Here is a 5809-nt window from a genome sequence, read left to right as displayed (position 1 = left end):
TGGTAATCAAAGCTTACTTATGTTGTTTTACTGTAAATATTTAAACACTTATAAATATGCACAATCAGAGATTGGAACTTTTTGTTGACCTTGTTTTGAGATGGGTCTTTGTTTATGTACTTTATAATTTATTTTTTTGTAGCACTCCATGTTGTACGCCATGTTGAGTATGTTCAGAAGAATATAAATAAAGCCATATAAATAATAAATATTTGATATACTGTATATTTTTTACATTCGTAATTCATTTTACACATAATTTTACATGATTTTTGGTATTAAACTAATTTAAGCAACAAAAAAACTGAGGAGCCATTTGGGAGCCGAAAGAGCCGGCTCTTTTTAGTGAGCCGAGCCAAAAGAACCGGCTCTCTAAAAAGAGCCGGAATTCCCATCACTACAGCAAATAGCTGAGGAGCTGATGAGGCCCAGAGCGTTGCTTTACAGGCACAGCAGGAGATCCTGGAAAGTGGGGAGGAGCTTAGAGTCACCCTGAGAGACGCTACCCAGGGCAAGAGAAAACACAGACACCAGTTTGAACACTGTTCTGTCCTGCTGCCATTTCCAGGATGTTGTTGAGGATAGAACATCATACATCAACATCATTGAGCGGTACCTTGAAATTGGAATGCTCCAAACTTGTCAGGTTTCGGACAAGCCGAAATAAGTTTGGATCCCAAAAGTGTAGACTCCAACAAGGTCTCCGTTACAAAAATGTTTAATACAAAAATTCGCACCGACAAAGTAGAACATAAAGCGCTGGTCCAAACAAGGACCAGGAGGAACAAAACAAAAACAAATAACAAAAAGCGCTTGCACAAAAAGGCAAGAGAGGAAAACTAGTCCCGAGAATACAAACGAAAAACTATGTATCAACTACACGCAAGAAAAAGCCAATTCACAAAACAAAGCCATACATACAAGAACAATGTTACCGAGGGTATCAAAAGCGTGAACACGACGATGTCTATAGCAAAAGCGGTCTGAGAGCATGGAAACAGCAAGGCAATAAACAATACTCCGACACAGGTGAACTGAAGCAGAGTCCTTAAATACAGAGTCCCCTAATGACTGGATTGGCAGCAGGTGTGCACAGAAGACCGCACATGCCACCTGCTGGTCAGACCAGAAACCGAACCGTGACAAAACTCTGGCAATTTGAGGATTGAATTAGAATTTCCCAGACAAAAAAAAAAAAAACACCCTCAAGTTCAAATCCTATTTGGAGTCTGATGTGCCATCATCAATGATCAAATCAAGCAAGTCGTCAGCACGTCACAGTAGAGCTGTTTTCAGACAGAATAGAAGGATCAACTTGGTGGGTGTTTTGCTTTTTCTTAAAGGATCATTGGTGGTAAGAGACAAAGGTCCACAGGACGTTACCGTGAAGTAAGGATCCTCCCGTTTAAAGCAGAAAAGACTCCAGCACTGTCTCAGTATTTTTTTCAGGATTTGAGTGTAGTCATGTACTGCCTCTATGAAGACATGTCCACCAGTCTTGTTTTTCTTTTGGCTTGTCCTGTTGCGGGTACTGACAGAGCATCATAGATAGATTCCATTTGAACAATTGCTGAGTTGCATAAGGGAACCTGTTTTCAAATTGTTCCTGAAGACAGGAGCAGGCTGGCTAATGGGACTTTTGGGAAAATATGTTAATTTCCCAGAATGCCCGGTATATCCAGGCCGGTCCTGAGATTCATGGTCAGCCGTACCATTCCCCGATGTGCTTAGCCATACTAGTAGCTAGCTGAAACTCATTGCTAGCTTGCTTGTGAGTAAGTAGCACAGAACTGGATCTCCGACTACAATGTGCGCTCCCCTATCACAGTGAAGCTTTTTGGGATTGTCTCAGTGGTCACTTCTGCTGTTCTGTGTGTTTAGATGAGGTCCAAAATGCGAATTTTTTCTCGCTAACTGCAATGTGAAACTAATTATTTCAAGCTTTCTAATCCAAAAAATTAAAAATCAAATTTGATCAAAATGGTCACTGTTAATGCTTACAGTACGTAGTACTTTATCTCCATCACACGTTCACAACGACATTCACTCATTCAAACGTACCGGAGTGCAGCCATACCAAGCCGTGTTGACGCAGCGCATCAACCCAGTTTTTCCGTTTTTGTTTAAAATGACTTAGTTTAACCTCCAAGATCCTGCGCCGCACCCTGGCCAACGGCAGAGTGGATGTTTTTTCTCTTAGGGCCCATTTTAAATCCATCTGCATTGTGTTGTACTAGCCTCATTCGAGCTTTGCACGAAGCTAATTTGTCTCTCGCTTTATTTTGTTGCTAGCATGCAGCTCGCGACCAACAGCTTTGTAACTATTTCCGAGTGTCTGCTCGAATGTAATGCATGATGGCTTTTAAACGTGTACATTCCCCACGTAGATACGTCAAATGTAGGGAGACATACTGTACCATCGAAACTCTGAGGGCAATGACCATTCTGACTGGAATGGGCGAATGAACATCTTCTATACTGCCAAAATTTATATTTGGCGCAGTGCAATGTGGAATGCGTGAGGTCAACATCAAAAAGACTCTGCTCTTCTGCACGTCCTGGTCCCACACAAAGTCTCCATCCCCGTTTTTCTACCAGTACAGGACTCCCTTCCTGTGTTCTGATCACTTGTCGTGGTCCAGTCTTCTGGGAGATCCTCTTACCATCCATGAGTCTTTCTCAGCTCTTCTCTGACAGCCACATAACACTCTTCCTGTCTAACATTCCACAACATGGTTCTCTGCACTGCCTGTGTCTTCGTCATCTCACCACCACCGGACTCATCTTACAAATCGACATTCTGTGCCATCTAGCGACACTCGTGCTTCGAGGCCGCTCTTGAAGGTCACACCGTACGTTTGTGCGTCTTCTGGAAGAAAGTCATCCCCACAGCCATCTCCATCCAGTGACAAAGTGTACCACTCTCAGTTTCTCTAGACCAGGGGTGTCAAACTCTTTTTTTGTCACGGGCCACATTGAAGTGACAGTTTTCCTTGGATGGCCGCTATGACTGTGAATTAAATACATCGAGAATAACGATATCCCTCTGACTTATTACATATGAGGAGTTGAAATTTTGGTCCAGATTTTAGCAATCATGGTAGAAGTTGACATGTTTGATTTACTTTTGCGGGCCACATAAAATGATGTAGCGGGCCAGATCTGGCCTTGAGTTTGACACCCGTGCTCTAGTCTCTTCATCATCATCATCATGTACATTCACATCTGCTCATCGCTGAATCTGAGACTCTTTTCACCTCCAGGACATTCCTACTTTTCACATTTCAACATTAGCTTGTGGTCATTATTAACCTGGGCCTTGACTAATGCGATATGAAATTCTTAGAATGAGCGCTCATGACTGTTTTATGCTGGATATCCTTTGTGGTTATGCCAAACCTACCATATGTATCCGACGCTGAGACTGGCCTACAGTTTGCGCTGACTTGGGCTTCGTAGGGCTGCGCTACATGTCTGCCACAGTTACTTTTTTTATTGGTTTTGTCTTAATTGGACTCTCAAGCATCTTGTTTGCGAACAAAGAACTTTGGGTTTTGTGTGACTGTTGTCACATTTTGATGGCAGATCGCTGGGGCAGCTTGCCACGTTTTGCATCACATGAGTGGCTGAGTGCATTTCATACTGATGTGACTGTAAAAAGTGTTTGTTGAATTAGCCCTCTTCATTTGTCAGTGAAGTTATGTGTCATTGTTTTTAACGATTGTTGGGGTGAGATACAGATCAATAGAACGGTTAGCCTCTTTTTTTTAAAAAATATTTGACAATTAGAAAATTTAAAAAAAATAACAAAAGGCACAATTGCAGGTTTCGTCATCATTTCCAACTCTGGAATGAATTATAAATCGAATTGTTGACAATGGGAAATTTCAAGGTACCCCTTTGTACTCAATCTTCTGACTTCTGGAGGCTACTTTCAAGTATGCTATCACCGCTCATTGTCACAACACCTGCAGGTCTTCGTTCAATGTTCTCGGAGCTGAGCAGCGTTTCCAAGGAGCAGCAGGTGGCACTCTCAGAACTCTTCAACAGTTTCCTTCATGCAGAATTTCCTGATCATGGAGGCGCACAGTATCACTTCTTGTCTGTACAGTGCCGCCGCCCTCTGTGCCTCTTTCCTTCTCGCCTCCACCCAGCGCTCCTCCAGAGCCAGGTAGCTGCTCCCCCTTCAGTAGCAAGAGAATTTCTGTCCAGCCATATCACCACTGGCTTGCGTGCATATGCCGTTTTAATGGTTGCAGGTTGCCATTGATGGGTCTGGTGTGTATGAATTTCTACTTTGAGAGGAAGCTCTACCAGCACGTCACCTTATCCTGAACACAAACACATGGTGAGTGTGACTCCTGATGTGCGGGCATACCAGCGTGTGAGTATAACAAGCAATTTGCGTGTCCAGGAGGTGGTCGATGTTTATGTCGTGATGTTGAGGAGGTGCATGATGGTGGTCGCAGTGTGTCTTTTGCTCTGGGTGTGTGCAAGCCACAAAGACCCCACCCAGCAGAGTCTTCTGGTCTTGCAGCAGCTCCAAGAAACACAGTGTCGCCTGCAGGAGGTGCTGCAGTGAGCAGGTCGGTCTGAAGACTTGGAAGTAAATCTTCCGGGGACCATCCGAGAATTTGTTTTTCTTATTTTTAGTTTTTCCAAAATTAAAACGAACAATAATTATAAAAAATACAACCCATTCCAAAACTCTCAGCCATACAAAAATATATAACCAACCATATCGCTACAGTACGTATACATGGGTGGGCCGATATTCATAAAATAATAATTTTCATCACACCATTTTCTTTATTCAGTTTTTTTTTTTAATGAAAGGATGATAAACAGCACAAGAATATCAGTTTATCGTACTTTGAATGTATCGAACTTTTTACTGAATTTGGCCAAAGAACTTCAACAAAAAAGAATCAGACTGACTACCTGTGAACATGTTTTTACACTTTATATAAATTAAAAAAAAAACATTTTAACATGTAAAATGTAATATTGTAAGGAGGGTTTGTGTTGAGGCTGCACAGATTTCTGACACGGCTATAGCACACCTAGCTCTGGTGTAGTGCCGTGCCTGCTGTAAGAGTTGTGTGGCCTTTCATTTGTTTGTTTGAAAGCATGCTAGTGTACACAAACAGTTCACATGGTAATTATTTTGTGAGCGACACATTCAGAAATTGACGTGCTTGTGTTGACAGAAAGTTTTGGGCAATGGAAGGTCAAAAACCCTCAACTTGAGGTGAAGGTGAGAAGAGTTCAGTTATAAAGTGGGTTAGAAAAAATAAAAAGATGCTTGTGGAGGCTCTCAGTCGTACAGGAAAGTTCCATCGTAGACGTCACAGCCCTGTTCACCTCGGTGCCCACGGCCAGGGCTATAGAGGCTGTTAGAAGAAAACTTTTAGATGACAAAACGCTAGCTGAAAGAACTAAACTTTTGCCGGAACACATTTGTGAACTGTTAGAAATATGCCTCAACACAACTTACTTCAAATTCAGGGACACGTTTTACCACCAGGTCTTTGGATGTGCCATGGGATCCCCTGTGTCTCCCATTGTGGCCAACTTGTACATGGAAGAATTTGAAAATTTGGCATTGTCTTTATACAAAGGTTCCCCACCAAGCCATTGGTTTAGATATGTGGATGACACCTTTGTCAAAATCAAAACAACGGAAGTTGAGGGATTCACCGAACACATAAATAATCTAGACGACAGCATCAAATTCACCAGAGAAGACGCAAAAGACAATGCACTGGCCTTTTTGGATTGCAAGGTCAGATTAGAGCAGGACAGAACA

General features: G+C 42.3%; 2 long non-coding RNA genes across 2 annotated transcripts in view; both read left to right on the top strand.

Annotated features, from left to right (window-relative positions):
- LOC109529474 (uncharacterized) overlaps positions 1-511 on the top strand; it is a 3861-nt gene extending 3350 nt beyond the window's left edge. Inside the window, exon 3 of the long non-coding RNA XR_002170843.1 lies at positions 411-511. This is a non-coding gene — a long non-coding RNA (uncharacterized LOC109529474). The remainder of the gene's footprint in view (positions 1-410) is intronic.
- Positions 512-3976: 3465 nt separating this feature from the next.
- Positions 3977-5809, top strand: part of LOC109529467 (uncharacterized) — a 4789-nt gene continuing 2956 nt past the window's right edge. Inside the window, exons 1-4 of the long non-coding RNA XR_002170840.1 lie at positions 3977-4171; positions 4260-4348; positions 4415-4586; positions 5211-5257. This is a non-coding gene — a long non-coding RNA (uncharacterized LOC109529467). The remainder of the gene's footprint in view (positions 4172-4259; positions 4349-4414; positions 4587-5210; positions 5258-5809) is intronic.

Source organism: Hippocampus comes, unplaced genomic scaffold, assembly GCF_001891065.2.
Source record: "Hippocampus comes isolate QL1 unplaced genomic scaffold, H_comes_QL1_v1.1 scaffold296, whole genome shotgun sequence".
NCBI classification, from domain to species: Eukaryota; Metazoa; Chordata; class Actinopteri; order Syngnathiformes; family Syngnathidae; genus Hippocampus; species Hippocampus comes.
The sequence above is the reverse complement of the archived record's forward strand: the minus strand, read 5'-3'. Positions and strand labels throughout refer to the sequence as shown.